Source organism: Tamandua tetradactyla, chromosome 18 (assembly GCF_023851605.1).
Source record: "Tamandua tetradactyla isolate mTamTet1 chromosome 18, mTamTet1.pri, whole genome shotgun sequence".
Classification (NCBI taxonomy): Eukaryota; Metazoa; Chordata; class Mammalia; order Pilosa; family Myrmecophagidae; genus Tamandua; species Tamandua tetradactyla.
The window spans coordinates 71,435,870-71,457,302 of NC_135344.1; the positions used below are offsets into that span (position 1 = coordinate 71,435,870).

General features: G+C 39.2%; 1 protein-coding gene across 8 annotated transcripts in view; it reads left to right on the forward strand.

Moving 5' to 3' along the window:
* Positions 1–21,433, forward strand: part of PTPRM (protein tyrosine phosphatase receptor type M) — an 823,739-nt gene that overhangs the window by 460,776 nt on the left and 341,530 nt on the right. The gene's annotated exons all lie outside the window — the stretch shown is intronic.

Sequence of the window (21,433 nt, forward strand, 5' to 3'; positions counted from 1 at the left end):
TTTTGTTACACATTATACATTTTAATATTTTAAAATAGCTGGGATTTATTCCCTGAGATATCTGTTTCTTGGGTTTATATCTAGTTGGTGATACAGCAGAGCTTGTCTTAAGTATCAGGAGTTGAGAAAAACCAAGGAAACCTAAGCACAGAACACCTTTCACAATCTTTGTATATTGGCTCCCCAATGCTGCTGTTTCTTACTCTGCACCTCCCCAACATATGCAGCCCTTCAGTTGTCCTCCGTAGCATCTTTACATTTCTCTACTGCCTCTGTCTGGGCAGTTGGAACATTGGCTGCTCTCAGAGTGGGGCCCCCATTGATCCAAAGTCACTAATCACAAGCCATGATGAGAGGTCAGCTAGTCCTCTCTCTCACCACACCCCCGCCTTCTAAGTCTTAGGGAACTGAGTATATATGTCCCCCTCTAGCACCAGGAAGCTTCACCAGAGGCCCATCCCCTTTGTTGCCTGCCATGAGAAGATGGGATGGGAGAAGTTTACTGCCATACCGAGAGAGCACTTTACTGGCATTCACTGTAAGTTATTAGCCTCTTCCTCCTGCTCTTGCCTAGATGCTCTACAGTGTTTAACTGGACTCCAGAGTTTTGAAATAGTTGATTCAAACAGTTCCTCCTTGTTTAAATAGCTGCTCCAGTGGAAGGACTAATTCTTGGGGTTTCCTACTCTGCCATCTTCCCACAACTCCCTGTCCCTCACCATTTAAATGATACTTTGGGAATTGAATAACTGGCAATCTAACGATTGGAAATGAAAATCTAGCCTATGTTGATATAGTTTATTTGACTCAATATGAAAGTTCTAAAATTAAGTTTGAGCAAATCCTTCCCATGGGATCTGTGACGGGGATGGTTTGATACCAAGAGTCAGGGAGGAAAATGATCCTTGTGTGGTTGCTCCTAATCTTTGAAAAAGGATTATCACTAATTATTTTTGAGATAAGCATAGAATTGGGCATTTATCATTTTTAAAGCCTTTTAAATTGGAATTGGAATTGAAAATGTCCCTCTACCCCTGCAAGAAAAAAAAAATCTTTTTATAAGTGAAGTAAAGATAGGGAAATTTTGAACTAACCTGAATTAATCTAGAGTTTAATACTAAAGTTGGAAAAGCTGCTGACAAGGATGAGACTTCTGTTAAGCAAGTAACAGAAGCTGGTGCCTAAAATGTCTCCTAAGATGTATAGGCTGTTCCCTGGTGGCCTTCTCCTTGTGCAAACTGAAAGGAGATTTGGAGTAAAGTTGAGTTGGGCCTGAAGTTCTGTGTTACTGGGAAATGGAATAGCTGTGGTGGAGCAGAGGATTCGGCAGGGAAAGAAAGAGAACCAGCAACTCCTGTGACCCTGGGGAAAAGAGAATTGGTGATGAGGCTCTGAAAGACATGATGCCAACACTCTCATTGGTCACACCTATGAACACCTTGAGAAAAATATTAGAGGGTCATTAACTCCTTGTATAAGTGAATTCTTTTTGGTGCACCCAAAAAGTTGCTGATTTTGGACATTCAGGTTGGTACAGGACATAACAGACACTAGAGGTCCCAAGGGAAGAAGACAACGGGGTTTCTTGAGACCAAAACACCTTATTAATTCAGTTATTGGATCCATTTGATCCCTAGAAAAGCAACACTCATTTTTCAAAGCACGTTTTGGTCCACAAAGACCATCTGAAGATGGCCAACCAATCACACGTTTTAAACAGAGGGCCACCTGAGGACTTTAGAAGGGGACTCAGCCTCTCTCCATTTCTTTCCAGCTATGTTGCTGGCCAGTATTCATGAACTGGTAAAGTTTGGGTTACTCTTCTCCCCTTTTGCCCAGTTACTATAAGTACTTATGGTAAAATGCTTGGAAATTCATAATAAAAACCCATAGAATTGTTTTGTTTCGTTTGCTGCATTCATCGATAAATTAGACACCAGTTGGGTAGCTCTATTTCCTGCTGATTTCTGAGAATATTTTCTAAAATATGTTTTTGTTTTTTTTTTATTCTACTATTTTTTTAATTAATTAAAAAAAGAATTAACAAAACAATTAGAAATCATTCCATTCTACATGTACAATCAGTAATTCTTAATAACATCACATAGTTGCATATTCATCATTTCTTAGTACATTTGCATCGATTAAGAAAAAGAAATAAGAAGACAACAGAATAAGAATTAAAACAATAATAGAAAGAAAAAAAAAACAAAAAACCTATACCTCACATGCAGCTTCATTCAGTGTTTTAACATAATTGCATTACAATTGGGTAGTATTGTGCTGTCCATTTCTGAGTTTTTATATCCAGTCCCGTTGTACAGTCTGTATCCCTTCAGCTCCAATTACCCCTTCTCTTTTTTTTTTTTTTTAATTAACGGAAAAAAAGAAATTAACCCAACATTTAGAAATCATACCATTCTACATATGCAATCAGTAATTCTTAACAGCATCACATAGATGCATGATCATCATTTCTTAGTACATTTGCATCGGTTTAGAAGAACTAGCAACATAACCGAAAAAGATATAGAATGTTGATATAGAGAAAAAAATAAAAGTAATAATAGTAAAATCAAAACAAAACAAAACAAAAACCTATAGCTCAGATGCAGCTTCATTCAGTGTTTTAACATGATTACTTTACAATTAGGTATTATTGTGCTGTCCATTTTTGAGTTTTTGTATCTAGTCCTGTTACACCGTCTGTATCCCTTCAACTCCAATTGGCCATTGTCTTACCCTGTTTCTACCTCCTGCTGGACTCTGTTACCAATGACATATTCCAAATTTATTCTCGAATGTCTGTTCACATCAGTGGGACCATACAGTATTTGTCCTTTAGTTTTTGGCTGGACTCACTCAGCATAATGTTCTCTAGGTCCATCCACGTTATTACATGCTTCATAAGTTTATCCTGTCTTAAAGCTGCATAGTATTCCATCGAATGTATATACCACAGTTTGTTTAGCCACTCTTCTGTTGATGGAGATTTCGGCTGTTTCCATCTCTTTGCAATTGTAAATAATGCTGCTATAAACATTGGTGTGCAAATGTCCGTTTGTGTCTTTGCCCTTAATTCCTTTGAGTAGATTCCCAGCAATGGTATTGCTGGGTCGTATGGCAATTCTATATTCAGCTTTTTGAGGAACCGCCAAACTGCCTTCCACAGTGGTTGCACCTTTTGACATTCCCACCAACAGTGGATAAGTGTGCCTCTTTCTCCGCATCCTCTCCAGCACTTGTCATTTTCTGTTTTGTTGATAATGGCCATTCTGGTGGGTATGAGATGATATCTCATTGTGGTTTTGATTTGCATTTCTCTAATGGCCAGGGACATTGAGCATCTCTTCATGTGCCTTTTGGCCATTTGTATTTCCTCTTCTGATAGGTGTCTGTTCAAGTCTTTTTCCCATTTTGTAATTGGGTTGGCTGTCTTTTTGTTGTTGAGATGAACAATCTCTTTATAAATTCTGGATACTAGACCTTTATCTGATGTGTGGTTTCCAAATATTGTCTCCCATTGTGTAGGCTGTCTTTCTACTTTCTTGATGAAGTTCTTTGATGCACAAAAGTGTTTAATTTTGAGGAGCTCCCATTTATTTATTTCCTTCTTCAGTGTTCTTGCTTTAGGTTTAAGGTCCATAAAACCGCCTCCAGTTGTAAGATCCATAAGATATCTCCCAACATTTTCCTCTAACTGTTTTATGGTCTTATACCTAATGTTTAGATCTTTGATCCATTTTGAGTTAACTTTTGTATAGGGTGTGAGAGATGGGTCTTCTTTCATTCTTTTGCATATGGATATCCAGTTCTCTAGGCACCATTTATTGAAGAGACTGTTCTGTCCCAGGTGAGTTGGCTTGACTGCCTTATCAAAGATCAAATGTCCGTAGATGAGAGGGTCTATATCTGAGCACTCTATTCGATTCCATTGGTCGATATATCTATCTTTATGCCAATACCATGCTGTTTTGACCACTGTGGCTTCATAATATGCCTTAAAGTCAGGCAGCGCGAGACCTCCAGCTTCGTTTTCTTTCCTCAAGATGTTTTTAGCAATTCGGGGCACCCTGCCCTTCCAGATAAATTTGCTTATTGGTTTTTCTATTTCTGAAAAATAAGTTGTTGGGATTTTGATTGTTATTGCATTGAATCTGTAAATCAATTTAGGTAGGATTGACATCTTAACTATATTTAGCCTTCCAATCCATGAACACGGTATGCCCTTCCATCTATTTAGGTCTTCTGTGATTTCTTTTAACAGTTTTTTGTAGTTTTCTTTGTATAGGTTTTTTGTCTCTTTAGTTAAATTTATTCCTAGGTATTTTATTCTTTTAGTTGCAATTATAAATGGGATTCGTTTCTTGATTTCCCCCTCAGCTTGTTCATTACTAGTGAATAGAAATGCTACAGATTTTTGAATGTTGATCTTGTAACCTGCTACTTTGCTGTACTCATTTATTAGCTCTAGTAGTTTTGTTGTGGATTTTTCCGGGTTTTCGACGTATAGTATCATATCGTCTGCAAACAGTGATAGTTTTGCTTCTTCCTTTCCAATTTTGATGCCTTGTATTTCTTTTTCTTGTCTAATTGCTCTGGCTAGAACCTCCAACACAATGTTGAATAATAGTGGTGACAGTGGACATCCTTGTCTTGTTCCTGATCTTAGGGGGAAAGTTTTCAATTTTTCCCCATTGAGGATGATATTAGCTGTGGGTTTTTCATATATTCCCTCTATCATTTTAAGGAAGTTCCCTTGTATTCCTATCTTTTGAAGTGTTTTCAACAGGAAAGGATGTTGAATCTTGTCAAATGCCTTCTCTGCATCAATTGAGATGATCATGTGATTTTTCTGCTTTGATTTGTTGATATGGTGTATTACATTAATTGATTTTCTTATGTTGAATCATCCTTGCATACCTGGGATGAATCCTACTTGGTCATGATGTATAATTCTTTTAATGTGTTGTTGGATACGATTTGCTAGAATTTTATTGAGGATTTTTGCATCTATATTCATTAGAGAGATTGGTCTGTAGTTTTCTTTTTTTGTAATATCTTTGCCTGGTTTTGGTGTGAGGGTGATGTTGGCTTCATAGAATGAATTAGGTAGTTTTCCCTCCACTTTGATTTTTTTGAAGAGTTTGAGGAGAATTGGTACTAATTCTTTCTGGAACGTTTGGTAGAATTCACATGTGAAGCCATCTGGTCCTAGACTTTTCTTTTTAGGAAGCTTTTGAATGACTAATTCAATTTCTTTACTTGTGATTGGTTTGTTGAGGTCATCTATGTCTTCTTGAGTCAAAGTTGGTTGTTCATGTCTTTCCAGGAACCCGTCCATTTCATCTAAATTGTTGTATTTATTAGCGTAAAGTTGTTCATAGTATCCTGTTATTACCTCCTTTATTTCTGTGAGGTCAGTAGTTATGTCTCCTCTTCCATTTCTGATCTTATTTATTTGCATCCTCTCTCTTCTTCTTTTTGTCAATCTTGATAAGGGCCCATCAATCTTATTGATTTTCTCATAGAACCAACTTCTGGTCTTATTGATTTTCTCTATTGTTTTCATGTTTTCAATTTCATTTATTTCTGCTCTGATCTTTGTTATTTCTTTCCTTTTGCTTGCTTTGGGATTAGTTTGCTGTTCTTCCTCCAGTTCTTCCAAGTGAACAGTTAATTCCTGCATTTTTGCCTTTTCTTCTTTTCTGATATAGGCATTTAGGGCAATAAATTTCTCTCTTAGCACTGCCTTTGCTGCATCCCATAAGTTTTGATATGTTGTGTTTTCATTTTCATTCTCCTCGAGGTATTTGCTAGTTTCTCTTGCAATTTCTTCTTTGACCCACTCGTTGTTTAAGAGTGTGTTGTTGAGCCTCCACATATTTGTGAATTTTCTGGCATTCCGCCTATTATTGATTTCCAACTTCATTCCTTTATGATCCGAGAAAGTGTTGTGTATGATTTCAATCTTTTTAAATTTGTTAAGACTTGCTTTGTGACCCAGCATATGGTCTATCTTTGAGAATGATCCATGAGCACTTGAGAAAAAGGTGTATCCTGCTGTTGTGGGATTTAATGTCCTATAAATGTCTGTTAAGTCTAACTCATTTATAGTAATATTCAGATTCTCTATTTCTTTATTGATCCTCTGTCTAGATGTTCTGTCCATTGATGAGAGTGGGGAATTGAAGTCTCCAACTATTATGGTATTTGTGTCTATTTCCCTTTTCAGTGTTTGCAGTGTATTCCTCACGTATTTTGGGGCATTCTGGTTCGGTGCATAAATATTTATGATTGTTATGTCTTCTTGTTTAATTGTTCCTTTTATTAGTATATAGTGTCCTTCTTTGTCTCTTTTAACTGTTTTACATTTGAAGTCTAACTTGTTGGATATTAGTATAGCCACTCCTGCTCTTTTCTGGTTGTTATTTGCATGAAATATCTTTTCCCAACCTTTCACTTTCAACCGATGTTTATCTTTGGGTCTAAGATGTGTTTCCTGTAGACAGCATATCGAAGGATCCTGTTTTTTAATCCATTCTGCCATTCTATGTCTTTTGATTGGGGAATTCAGTCCATTAACATTTAGTGTTATTACTGTTTGGATAATATTTTCCTCTACCATTTTGCCTTTTGTATTATATATATCATATCTGACTTTCCTTCTTTCTACACTCTTCTCCATACCTCTCTCTTCTGTCTTTTTGGTTCTGACTCTAGTGCTCCCTTTAGTATTTCTTGCAGACCTGGTCTCTTGGTCACAAATTCTCTCAGTGACTTTTTGTCTGAGAATGTTTTAATTTCTCCCTCATTTTTGAAGGACAATTTTGCTGGATATAGGAGTCTTGGTTGGCAGTTTTTCTCTTTTAGTAATTTAAATATATCATCCCACTGTCTTCTAGCCTCCATGGTTTCTGCTGAGAAATCTACACATAGTCTTATTGGGTTTCCCTTGTATGTGATGGATTGTTTTTCTCTTGCTGCTTTCAAGATCCTCTCTTTCTCTTTGACCTCTGACATTCTAACTAGTAAGTGTCTTGGAGAACGCCTATTTGGGTCTAATCTCTTTGGGGTGCGCTGCACTTCTTGGATCTGTAATTTTAGGTCTTTCATAAGAGTTGGGAAAATTTCAGTGATAATTTCTTCCATTAGTTTTTCTCCTCCTTTTCCCTTCTCTTCTCCTTCTGGGACACCCACAACACGTATATTTGTGCGGTTCATATTGTCCTTGAGTTCCCTGATACCCTGTTCAAATTTTTCCATTCTTTTCCCGATAGTTTCTGTTTGTTTTTGGAATTCAGATGTTCCATCCTCCAAATCACTAATTCTATCTTCTGTCTCTTTGAATCTATCATTGTAGGTATCCATTGTTTTTTCTATCTTTTCTACTTTGTCCTTCACTTCCATAAGTTCTGTGATTTGTTTTTTCAGTTTTTCTATTTCTTCTTTATGTTCAGCCCATGTCTTCTTCATGTCCTCCCTCAATTTATCGATTTCGTTTTTGAAGAGGTTTTCCATTTCTGTTCGTATATTCAGCATTAGTTGTCTCAACTCCTGTATCTCATTTGAACTATAGGTTTGTTCCTTTGACTGGGCCATATTTTCAATTATTTGAGCGTGATCCGTTATCTTCTGTTGGCTTCTGCACATTTAGACAGATTTCCCTGGGTATTGGATCCAAAAGTTTGGAAGATTTTTCTGTGAAATCTCTGGGTTCTGTTTTTCTTATCCTGCCCAGTAGGTGGCGCTCGTGACACACGTTTGTCTGCGGGTCCCACCTGTAAAAGGTGCTGTTGGTCCTTTAACTTTGGAAAGCTCTCGCCGTCCGGGAGGTTCGCTAGCCGAAGCGGCTTGAGCCGGCCCGGGGTCCGAACGCGGGGAGGGTTGCTGGCCGCCGCAGCCCAGAAAAGCGCCCGTCCGAATTTCCTAGTCGGTCCGGGGCACCAAGTGTGGCGGGAGGGCGCCAGCGGCAGCGGCCCGCCCAGGAGAGTGCACGTTCCCGGGGAGTCACGGGTTTGGGAGGGGCCTCCCCCACCCGTCACCGTTCTCCGCGGCCTGGGGATTTCCAATCCAATTCTCTCAGTTGGTCCGGGGGGCCGTGCGTGGCGTGGGCGCCAGCCACCGCGGTTTCAGGGGACTGCCTCTCCAGTTCTCCTAGCCGGCCCGGGAAGGGGGAAGGGAGTGACTCCAGCCGCTTGCCGCCCCGCCCGGTGAAGCCCGCGCTCCTCAGCGATCTCACCCGAGCGGCTTCTCTCAGCCAGCCAGCCGTTCCAGGATGGGGTACGCTGTGTTTTTTATCTCTGTTGTGGCTTTGGGAGCTGTTCTGTGTCATTTTTACTCCCCTAGTAGCTGTCTTGGAGAAGAAACTAAGATCCGTGCGTCTTACTAAGCCGCCATCTTCTCCAGAAGTTATTCTATCTGAATCAGGTCTCTAGGTACTTTTGTATATGCACACACATCTTCTCATGCCAAGTTGATATAGGGACAGTGTCTTCTCTAAGAACAGGACGTAGGTGTATGTTTTGGCGAATCTTCAGCGTCCGGAGACACGAAATTTCCTTGGATACTTTAACAGGAAATCAGAGTAATCCCTTCTCCTTCGTGGTTGCCACCGGTTGGCTGCTTCTATAACCCTAAGGAATGTTAAAGTAAAACAAAAGAGAAAGGAATCAGGGGATCTGGAGACAGGAGTCTTCAGACAAGTTTGTTATAGCTGACTGCACAATGCATATACTCTAAAATATGTTTTTAATTGAAGTGGATCAAATATGTTAAAATGCAGACCATGGATTCATTATTTCAAGTGTTTCATACAGTATGCGACATTTTATCCTTAAACACACACACACACTCATGAAGCCTTACACCTGTACAACAAAAGTCAGTTTTACAGAGGATATGTTCACCTACCGTCATCATAGTTATCTGAGGTCAGGAAAACAGGTCCCTGGAAAAAGGGAGTATTGGCCTAATTTGCAGGCGAGGTCATGGAAGTGCATTGTGTGGTGTCACCTGTCACTGAAGCCCCAACTAGTCCCTAGAACTTTATGTTCCAGGGAGTGTCTGCGCTACATTAGCCAAACATTCATGGGAAACCTATTTGAGAAAGAAAGTAGGAGATGCCCTAGGGGAAATAGAGAGATCAGCTAGCCCTGCCCATCCTCTCAAGGAGCTCGCAGACTTAGCAAGAATGAGTACAGAAGCTGTTCAGCAGCAAATGGGAGGATGAAGCACATTCAGTGGGGGAGCTGTTAAAATGGTGTATGACCCAAGAGGAGTTGATAATTGAGAACACAGCACATCAGCAAAGGCAGTATTTCTGCTGAGCCTGAAGGGTGGCTTGGATTGTGCTAGATGAAGAATAAAAGTCCGGACATGAAGCAGTCTGAAGGAGCAGCCTTTACAGCAGCACAGAAGGTGAAAGCACTATTTTTTTCATGTTTGCTTTGAACTATCAAGGTGTACGGTTAAGTGAAATGGAAGTATCATCTAGTGAGGGCTTACAGCCTGACTTAGAGTACGTGCATTTTTCTGGCATCATTTTTGTTTTCACTAAAGAGTTCCCCCCACCCCCCAAATGTAACTTTTGGGCCCAGATTCAAGTAAAATAGGAACCTTATTGTTAATACTGTTAGCTTATTAGGAAAACCTAGAGGAAAGTCTTTAAATGTCAGTTTTTGCGTTCTGCTGTGCATTTGTAAAGTGAAGAAATGGTGTTGTGAGCTCAGTTTGAGCAGAGACAAAAAGGTTCTTTGTGGTTGTTATGCTTTCCCCGTTGCAAAGAGCATTAGAATATTCCTCAGAGCAAAAGCAGACATCTGTTGCTGATGAGTTGGAAATGAAACTTTTATCAGAATGACATCACTACTTTTAGGGTTTCTTTAAGAATAGGAAAAAATAATTAATCTACAATAAAAGAGGTTTGACTCCTTGAAGAGAAGAAAAATATTCGTATGTAAATTTCTGGGTAAATCCATTTTCCTTTCTCAAATAAATTGTTGTTATATGTTAAAAATAATTTATGCAATTGTAGAAAGGAAATTGGATTTTATTAAACCCTTCACATAGGAATGTATGGTCTTAAGATTGAATCTACACTGAGTATTGGGCCAGAAATTAAATAATGATTCAGGATGGTATACTTGACATTTGGTTCCATTAAAGATTAATGGTAGCATGGCCTTGGGTGTCATACCATATCACAAAAAGGAAAATTTAGTGGCTAGGGTTTCTGGGTTATGTATTAGGTGGCAAGATTTCTCGTCCAAACTGCCACTCACTCGCTGACACTTGCTTCACAAATGCTCATTTTAATTTTCCCTTCCATAACAACAAAAGTCGTAACATCTAAAACCAGTATACACTGATAAATGTAAAGATGAATAAGGCAATGTCTGTGACAGACTGTGGACTTCTTAGAAAAGTACTGAATAATAAAAGCAACAGAAAGGCCTTCCAGAGAGCATGTAACTGAGTCCCTTCATTCTTCAAAGATGGAACACACTTAAACTCTACTCTGTAGCATAGAGCCCCTTTGTAAAGAAGGTCATTAAAGGAGGCAGGGGAATGGAATGGAAGGACAAGGAGTGCTGACTTTCGAGTGATTTTATCACTATTTGGGTGACTTTGGGCAAGCTACTTAATGTGACTGAGTTTATTTTCATAGTCTATAATTAGACATAGCATACATAACTCAGACCTATAATAATTAAATGAAGTAGATTAATTTATTTTCATGTTTAATGACATTCACAACCAGAAAATTCAACCAAAATTCTCTCTGTTCTTTTTGGCCCATGTAGAAAAATACATAGAAGGCTTTATTGCTCCTATAATAAGTTGACAAAATGGTATGGCAAATTATAGGATACGTCGGTCATGATTTTAATAATTTCTCCTTCTCGCTAGTTCTTATTCAGTATTTTTGGACTTTACAAAAGTGGAAAATACTTATATAACCTCCTATTTCTTATCCCTTGTTGACAGTCATGGAATTTAAAAAGGAGGATTAGGAATCACACTTCATCTTTGTAAAATGGAGTTGAAGTTCACTCTGTATATAAATGTTGAGCTGTTGAAATGTTCTCATGAGTTAAATACCTGCCAACTCAGAACTAAGGAAAAGATTCTCCAGAGAAACTTGATTATTATCTTTAAAAGTGCTTTTACCTAATCATCCAAGATGACAAGAGCTGACATCAAGGTAAAGCCTTAGCGATGAGTTTTCACATATATGAATCATTTGTAATTAATTGCTGTCACTAGTCCTCATTAGCTATTTCCACTGAAGTATCTTTGGCCAAAAGTATCTGAAGAGCCTGTGCTCATTCCTCTCCATTAGAAGAAAAGCACATGCCCCAACCTGTCCGTTCTTTCATACACATGGCAAAGTTAAAAGCATCCCTGTTCCTACGTTCAAAGAACCATCTGTTTCATGGAGGTGTCCTTAATAATGGGATACTCCAAGCCTGTGGGCTCCCATGTGTCTTTGTGAAATGAAGAAGAGAAGATTCAGGACCCTGTTCAGTTCAGTTTGCTAAAGCTGCCAGAATGCCATGCACCAGAAATGGGTTGGCTTTTATAAAGGGGATGTTATTAAGTTCCAAGTTTACAGGTCTGAAGCCATAAAAATGTCTAAACTAAGGCTTCCAGAGAAAGACACCTAGACTCTGTAGGAAAGCTGATGCCTATCACATGGGAAGGCACATGGTGACGTCTGCTGGCATTCTCTCCCGGCTTCTGGTTTTCAGTGGCTTTCCCGGGGACGTTTTCTTTTTGCATCTCCAAATGTCTCTGTCAGCTCTGAAGTTTTTCCAAAATGGTTCTCTCTTAAAGGACTCCAGTAGGTAGATTAAGACCCACCTTGAATGGGCAGAGACATGTCTCCATGGAAACCGCCTAATCAAAAGGTTCCACCCCCCAGCTGGGTGGGTCACATCTCCATGGAAGCAACTTAACTAAAAAGGTCCCACCCAACAATACGTCTGCCCCCACAGGATTGGATTACGATAAAGAACGTGGCTTTTCTGGGGTACAAAACCATTTTGAACCAGCATATCGGTGTTGCTATAAATTCAGTTTCTGGAAGAAAATGCATGTAATAAGGAATTCTCTTGGTCCTGTGAACTTTCAAAATTAGAGAAGGGGGAAAAGTCTAGGACTCCTGCTGTGTTTCAGAGAACAGGACATTTTTGCAAGTTGAAAATACTCTTAAAATCTTTTTTGACCCATACAAATTTTTGGTAATGTTTTAAAGCATGGAGTATTCTCTGTGCTCCAGTAGGGTTTTAGGTGTCTTTGTTTAATCAGCTGAATTGCAACTTGGTCTATTTGTGCTTAGTGCATATACAGTCCAATTATGCTATATTTATATTGTGCGTCACCCTATTCTTTCAGCATTTTTTCTACTACCATTGTTTGATGGTTTTGTTCATTGATAGTACTAAAAGAAAAAGAAGAAAAGACCATAGCCCAACCCAGTAAATACCCATTTTGCATATTGTGTCTGTGAAGCAGAGTTGAACACAGAATTTAAATGTGCTCAGCAAAGTACTATTTGAAATAGCTCTGTATAGGACTATGATTTTTTGATGCTTTGGCAGTTGTGAATCACTGAAGTTTCCTGGGCTCTGTTCCAGTAACTTTCTCTTAGTCTTTTGTTTCCATGGCAGTTACAGGACTTGGTGGTAATCTAGATAAATTCTGATAATAAATATGCAGAGCTCCTGGCTGAAAATACCTGTCAGGGAGGTTTTAGAGAAGCTGTTAGGTTTCTGACAGTCTTCTGAGTAGAGTACCCAGTAACTCTCCTAACACATGCTCTATTAGAAAATCATGCTGACCCATTAGAAAGACAACTGTTTGTTCATGATGACAGCTAAGCATTTCTGCTTGGCTAGAGGTGACATGTGGTGGCTGCTTCAAGAAGTCCTAAGGAGCTGTGATCCATTAGTTAAGCTTCTCTGGTTCCAAGTAACAGAAACCAAGTGATGCATGTTTAAGCATAAAAGAGAAATCGATTACAGGAATGCAGGTGTGCATGTTAGAGATGGCTGAAGTAGAACTTGGAAAGGTCTGGAACTCAGGGTGGTATTATTGTTCTGTCTTCCCTCTCTGCTTTCTGTTGAGGTTTCCGCTCTCTGAGGGCTGTCATCTCCTGTCCTCCTGGTTCCTTGGTCTGTCCACCCCTCCCCAGTTGTGCCCAAAGGACAAGGACACTTCAAATAAAATCACTTCTGTGGATAAGAGGGATAGTTATAAAGACTAATTGTGCCTCAGCACACACACCTGGAGCCATCGTCAGGTGGTGGAATGCTGCCCCTGGTTGTCCTCATTCTGCCATGCTGTCCCCACACCTAGCTAAGGGCTCAGTGTTGAGGTTTGAGGGTATGCCATTCCCAGATGGCAGATACTCTTGGGAAGCACCACTTACTGATTCTTTTTTTTTTTTTTTTTATGCCATATGGCAAGATCACATTTCATTATTCTTCCATGTGAGTATCCCATTATTGCAGCACCATTTGTTGAATTTTTTTGTTTTGTTTGTTTGTTTTTTGTTTGTTTTGCTTGTTTGTTTGTTTTGGGACGTGCATGGACCAGGAATCGAACCCGGGTCTCCCACATGGCCTTGCCACATGGGAGACCAGGTTTGATTCCTGCCCCATGCACTCCCCAAAAAACAAAGAAACAAAAGCAAAAGCAGACAACAAAAATTCAACAGATTGTGCTGCAATAATGGGATACTCACATAGAAAAAGAATGAAATGTGACCCCTGCCATACAGCATACAAAAAAAATTTATAGAAGCAATCTGGAATTGAAATTTTAAAAAATTAAATGAACAATGTACAAACTGAATAGTAACAATTAATTCTTTACTATTTATAATGATAAATTATCAAAATACTCCCCCACAAACTCACATGTAAGCACATCTCCTTCATGTGAACCATGCTCTGACTTTGGGTTTATCCTATCCATAGTGAAGACATTTTTCTAACTCTTATTTTAATCAGCAGGTGGAAAGCTAAGTCAGTAATCAATATGACTATTTCAACTTATCATATGATACATGCCAACAGGCATGCATTTATGTTGGTCTTTTGGGTTCATGGGGGAAAAAAGGGGAAGATATTGAACTTGCTCTTAGAGAATCTCAGTTTGGTCCATATACTAGGGGGGCAGCAGTTATTTTTCATGTCCAGTGTGAGATGAGCTCTGTGTCTGTTTTGTTTGGTTATTTCTTTCTTTATCATGTCTGCCTCCTTTTAGTACTAGTAATCTTACTTATTGATTTGAACACAGTTGATTTTTCCATTCATTGCAGGTAAAGTCTTATGTATATGTCAATTTTCTGACAGCCTTAACATTTCGTTGATCCTCCCCCATTAGTTAGTCTCAGGGCCTTATCTGATTGTCCACAATTTGGGAAACATTCTTACTGTCCCATGGCTCATGGGCAGTTCTGCCAAAGAGAACTGTGTACCTAGAATATGATGGCAATTTCATGGCTTTAGGCAAAGCAACCATCTAATTTGTCATCCAAACCAGGATATGAGGCTTAAACGCAGGACTGTTCGTGGAAAACCTACTTACAGGTTATTGTTTTTCATCTCAAAGCCTTAAATTGTCCATGCTTGGGCGATCACTTTCCTGCTTAAGACTGCTTCTCTCAAACCAGGAAACCTGTGTCCTAGTTTATAAGCAAAACTATGGGATAGAAGTGACATGTTTGAATCGATAGCAATTTTAATCAACTTAGTACAATTTTATATAAACAAACATTTTGTAGAGAGGCATGCAAAATCTGCATATTTTTAAGAGGAAAACCTTAGGTCTTCAAAGAAAAATCATGTTTGCAGCAAATTGCTTAAAATACAGCATCCCCAGACCCCTCCACTCTCTCTTCTCCATTATTTGTGATATTCTTGTTTAAATGTTTGGAAATAGCTGACTTAGGTGACCTTAAATTTGGAAGAAGAGAAAAAGTGATGAACTCTGTCCTGAAAACCTCTGGACACTCCTGCCGCTCTGCAGTCACTGCTAGGGATGCACCAGCTATGATGGCAGGGAACAGTGCAACCACCCACCCTCCGTCTCTCTTGCAAAGAAACCTGATTTGCTATCACAAGAGATTTCTTCCTTTATGTTAATCACCATCATTGCTCTTTAAGCTTATTTTTCAAGGTAAATACACTCAAGGAAGGGATTCCCTGATTCATTTAGCAAATATAATTTGTGTGTTTCTTTGCCAAATCTGTGTTTCATATAATACGTGGTATTTTATAACAGTTTACCTCTTAGTCTGGCAAAGCTTTTATGACATATACACCCAGTGGGTTGCCATAAATGATGGGGATTCATTGTCTCATGGTTTTACAATGTAGGAGTCCAAAATCAAGGTCTCAACAGGACGTGCTTACTCCTGGAGTCTGTAAAGTTCTTGTGCTGGCTTGCTACAGTTGTTGAGGTTCCTTGGCTTGCATCTCTGCCTCCACCTCTCCTCCTCTGGTCTTCTCTGACTTCTGACTTTTTCTGACTGCTGTGTACAATTTTCTGTGCTTATTAAGACTTCAGTCATAGCGATTACGGCCCATCCAGATTCAACTTGACCCCATCTAAATAGGCTCTTCAAGGATCTTATTCTCAATGAGTCCACATCTTGATGAATAAGAACATCTTCAAGGTCTTATTTATAAATGATTCATGCTCACAGGAATGTGGATTAAAACTTGAGCATGGCTTTTGTGAGGGGTGGGATTGAAGCCCCAACAGTGCAAAAGAGAAATGAATTGTTTTAACAGTGGGTGCCAGATTAGGGAAGGGACTTTGTTTGAAATAATAGCTTGGTAAATTGCTCAATGTGACATAGAACCTGAGGCTGTGGATTTTCAGAGGACAAGGAAACAAGGGTAGCTAAACCACCGAGATAAAGCCAGAGGCTGAGTTTCAAGGTAAAATATAGCTCAGGGATTTGATTTTGCTACCTATTCATCTGCTCTCTAGGTCTGTTATGATGCTTCCTGTCTGATTCCAGAGATCTTCTGGGAGATCTGCTACACAAGTAAATGCCTGTGTGAGAGAGATTCTCAAGAGAGAGCAAATGGATAGAGTGATGCATTCAGTGACCTGCTGAAGCACTTGGAAGCAATCACAAGATCCAACACCAGAAGAAATTTAGCTAGAGCTCAGCACCAGAAGTAAGAGAAAATATAGTCCTACCTACTCGGAAATCCTTGGAGAAAGTGGTAGACATGGACACATAGCTCCCTCTACTAGAATATGGGGTTTTAGACAATTCCTTAGTATTGCAGAAGGCAAGATCTCTCATCTAACCCATGGGTTAGTTTGTAAGATTACATGTATATAAGATCCTTGGATGGTACATTCTGAGAATACCATGGCCAACAGAGAAAGACTGAGAGAAGGAAAAACAGTTGGTAGATAGCACCTTCTTTTTCCATTTGCTCAGACACAACCAAGGCCATGAATCTTTTCCTGACTTACAGACTAGAAGTTCTGCATGTAGGAAGTAAAAAAATACTTGGAAACATGGTATCAGGATACAAGAAATCATTGAGTACAAAAAGTTTGGATCCAAAATTGCACACGTTATTAAGAGCCTCAAGGAAGTACAGTGAATAATTATAGTGGTTACGTTAGTTGAATTTATGTTGACCTCCTAATATTTGGCATATTATTTCATGAGTATTTCAGCTAGCACATTTCCAAATTTTGGAATGCTTAAAATAGATCAAAACATGTTCACTTAGAAAAATGGCATTTGCAGGTGCACGGGTGGTTCCTTATGAGGGAGACACAGGTTCGATTCCCAGACCATGTACCGCCTGCTCCTCCCCCGCAAAAAAAAAAAAATGATATTTGATATTTATTGAGTATCTTGCACATGTAAGGAACAGCTGCAAGCTTCTGGGGCTGGATATTGATAAACAGATTATTTCTCCTGCCAAAGGATCTTTCTATGATAGAGTTACCCCAAATTATTGCTATTTGTTAGGGAACAAATAGGCATCCATTGTTACTGGTTTATATCTTAATGCATTATGTATAGGTAATAAAAAAAAAAAGCATTTGCCCAAATTTGATAATCCCCATTTCTTCATCAAAAAGCAAAATTCACTTTTGAGGAGGCACCATGAACTACTGTTCAGGTTAATGAAGCCTTGATCTATCCATTTACATATTAGACTTTCAGAATTTCAGCAATATATAATGCAATCTTTTTGTTATCTTAAAATAAATAAATTAGCTGGACAGTTATTTTGTATTTCTGGTTGCATTCAGTTTTTACTCAGAGAAACAGCCTGATAATTAATTCCCTTATGTTTTCTAGAATGAGAAGTTCACCCCCTTTAGAAAATGGAAGTCCTTGTAGTTTGGGCATATCAAAATTATTGGGATGTAACATTCCTCTGGAATATACTTTTCATGGAAATGTGTACATTTGTGAGGCAATAACCTTCACAAGTCATTTTAAAACTTCTACTTAATCGGATTCTGCACGTTTCTGCTCACCTATTTCACAGCCAAATATCTATGTGTAGAAAACTACCTGTTTATTTGTCAGACATGGAAGAGACATCCCACATACAAAAATAAAAAACCAAAAGCAAAATAGCAAAAAACAGGAGCTTAGCCTCTGAAAGTTTGATTTTAAAAGAGAAAACTTGTTTCTGAATTAGTATGGAAGATTTGATGAGGTAGAACCAAAGTGAAAAGTGATTTCTTTACCACAGTTTTAGGAAAGCAATTGGTTGCACATAAAGATAAGTCTCACGGTTTTTAAAACTTTTTTAAATAGAATTGATCTTTGGGTTCCTTTTCCATCTCTTACCCCTTCCTCATCCTGAAGCCACCCCATGTTTTTCCCCTTTCTCCATTCCCATCCCTTCTTCACCTCTTCCCTTTTATTGCATGCCATTTCCCCGTGTTGGTTAGTTGGTTGCATTGTCATCCACTCTTTCTTTCTAAATGCCTTCCCATCTGATTATTCATCCTGATTATTGTTCTTTGGTATACATATCCCTAATCTGATCACCTTTTTTTTTTTCCTTAGAAAGGATCAGGTAGCTTCTCACATAGTGCTTGCCCCGAGTGTCACTCGCAGAAAACCTGTTAAATAATTGTCGATTCGATATGTGCATATTCATATTTATTGATTGCACTTCAACATGTTGTTATTTCATAGGCACGATCACTTTGAATTATCGTCCAGAATTTTCCCCTTCAAACGACATGCATAGTACTGTCTGTGCTGCCTCTTAGAACCTTATGAACAGCTCTCTTAATCAATAAATCATCCAGTTCTTAAAACTAATATTTATTCGTATTTTTTAAGCACCGACTTTATCATAAATTGGAGTTAGGAGGTTATGATTGTCCAGGAAAGAGATGGAGCTCCCCGTGCTTTTTAGTGTCCTGTTACTGTGCTGTTACACTGTGCTGTAATTCGTGTTGGTTTATAGTCAGTCTCCATCACTGAACGTGAGCTCCTTGAGAGTAGCGATGACATCTTATTAAATCCTGATCCCTGGCATCACTGTGGTGCCTGGATCACTGTAAACCTCTGTTGAACTGAATGCTGCCCCCGCCCCCCATGCCTCTCGGGTGTCCACGGGACGAAGTACAAGCTTTCCGGAGGCCCTGTGTGGTGGGACCTCCCCTCGAATGGCACAACCCTTGGAACAGATGCACTCCTTTCACATCAAGCTTCTGCTAACGATGTTGTCCTTGCCCAGAATGGCTTCTTTGTTCTCCCTGTAGAGCGAGCAGTGCACACCTGTCACTTCCTTTACCTGTGAGCCCAGATACCACCATCCTCATGAGCCATGTGGGCCCATTCCAGTCAGCATTGGGTCTCTCTGCTTAGAACCATCAAACAGTATTACAGGCCGTGTTTGTACAACACAGTCTGCCCTTATCACCATCTTAGCTCATGAAGTTCATGTGCTAAGATTCACACCCACCTCCAAATAACAAACTTTTTAGCTTGAAGGTTTCCCACACCACTGAATGCGGTATTGGGCCCAATGGTTGGGTAATGAGTAATTGTTGGTGTAAGTAGAACAGAGTGAAGAATGACTTGAGGGTCCTACTTTCTGGTCTGTGGCTTCCCCAGTGTGCTGGTCAGATCATGTCCCTGGATGATGTGATTTAGTCAAGAGTGGTTGTTAAACTGGATTAAGGGATGACATGTCTCCACCCATTTGGGTGGATCTTGATTAGTTTCTGAAGTCCTATAAAAGAGGAAACGTTTTGGAGAGGGAGATTCAGAGAGAGCAGAGCAGAGAATGCTGCAGCACCATGAAGCAGAGAGTCCACCAGCCAGTGACCTTTGGAGATGAAGAAGGAAAACGCCTCCTGGCGTTTCCTTCATGAAACCGGAAGCCAGGAGAGAAAGCTAGCAGGTGATGCCATATTCGCCATGTGCCCTTCCAGCCGAGAGAGAAGCCCTGACTGTGTTCACCATGTGCCTTCTCACTTGAGAGAGAAACCCTGAACGTCATCGGCCTTCTTGAACCAAGGTATCTTTCACTGGATGCCTTAGATTGGACATTTCTATAGATTTCTTGTAATTGGGATATTTTCTTGGCCTTAGAACTGTAAACCAGCAAACTCATTAAATTCCCCTTGTTCAAAGCCCTTCCGTTTCTGGTATATTGTATTCCAGCAGCTAGCAAACTAGAACACCCAGGTTACATCTTACCAAGTGTCCAACACTCATGTGGCTGTAGGAGAATTTATGTAAAACCGATGATAAAGAAGACCATGACTGAAAGTGTGAGTGGCAGTTCTCTGTTTTCAAGTTCCTGGAGTGACAGAATTAGTAAGCTGATCCTGGAATTATCTTGATGCTCATCTGTCTTTTTTTATATAGTACATTTTAAAATATTATTTCCTTTCAACTCCATTTTTGAAAACTTTTTCTCCATATCTGTCTAGAGCATAGAGGGAATGCCTCAGTGAAGTCTCCCCTCTTAAAAAGAAAAGAAAATATACCAACTTAATGAATAACGTGAGTAAAGTGAAATTCTTAAAGAAGCAAGCACATAGTAGGTCTTACTATATAAATGTTGAATGATGATTAAATCCGGGTAAGACTTACTATGCTGTACATAAAGTGCCACATTTCACATCATAACATTTTGCAACTGACAAAACTTTCTACTCCTAATGTTAGGATAAATTACCTGAAACTGCTTCATCTTTTCTTGTAAATTGCAACACTGAATATTTACAGTTCCTTTCTACTTAGTATCCTTTTTTCTTTTCTGAAAAAAAGAGTATGTGCTGTATAGGTATTTTGATTCCTTCCTTAGAAAAGAGCCAGCCATTTCATGTGATCTTTCTACTTCATTCTATGTTTCCAATTGTGTTCTAAGTTGCAGATTGTGAAGGTTGTTCGGTGGTAAACATTTTAGTTAGCACATGCTGATCGCATTCTTAAATCATCACCCACTTGAAGATAACTGATGAAACCTCCTGGAAATTAAGGCTGTAAATTTCTAGATAGGGATCTCAGTGTTACTGCAATCAATACTTTACAGGTAGTGCTAACAAGTTTTTTCCCATGAAATATGTTGACGAGGGGAAGGAAAATCAATGCCTGGGAATGAAAAACAGGTGTCAAGTTTGATAGGGACATCATGCATTTGATGTTTGGAGGCCAGTGAGCCCTTTTCACAAACAGAGCAGTAATTCTGTCAGATACAATATGTGTTGAATTAATGAAAATGCTAGAAACAAAGCAGCCCCGACAGCAAGCCAATTCTGCAAAAAAAAGAAAAGGAAAACAAAAAACAAAAACAAGCCTCCATCTTGCATCCCAAGATACAAGACTGCAGAAGGAGTGTGCTAGAGTTAAAATGCAGGCACCTTTGCAGCATTGTAGTGACTCTCCCCTAAACTTGGAGGTGAAGAGAAAAGGTAAGGCTGAAAATGATAGGTGGCCTTGCCTTCTTGCTCAATGGGGCCATGGACAGTTGTGCAGGATAGATCTATGGAGATGAGGAGAGTGGTGGGATGGAGGGCTGGGCTGGAATTTAGAAGATGCTGAACTTGAGCACATCAGCAGACTTTTCTAGGCAAGTCAATATTGTCCTCATTCTAGAGTCAGTGAAGGATGACTAAGGTCTAAGCTAGCCAAGAAAACAGAAGAAACAAGAGGAGTTTCTATGACGATAGGCAATAAATAACTAATGACATGTTTATAAGATGCAAAATTCCAAATACAATAACCACCAATGTCCTAAAGTACGAAAAGATTCACAGTTATTCAATATTAGGTAACCTTTGGCCAATTCAATATATTAGGAGAGAAATGAAGTATAATATTGAAAAAAGAGGACAACCTAATCAGTCATCTTTAATACTATTTTCTTCCTGGAAAAAGCAGAAGAATTTGCTGGAA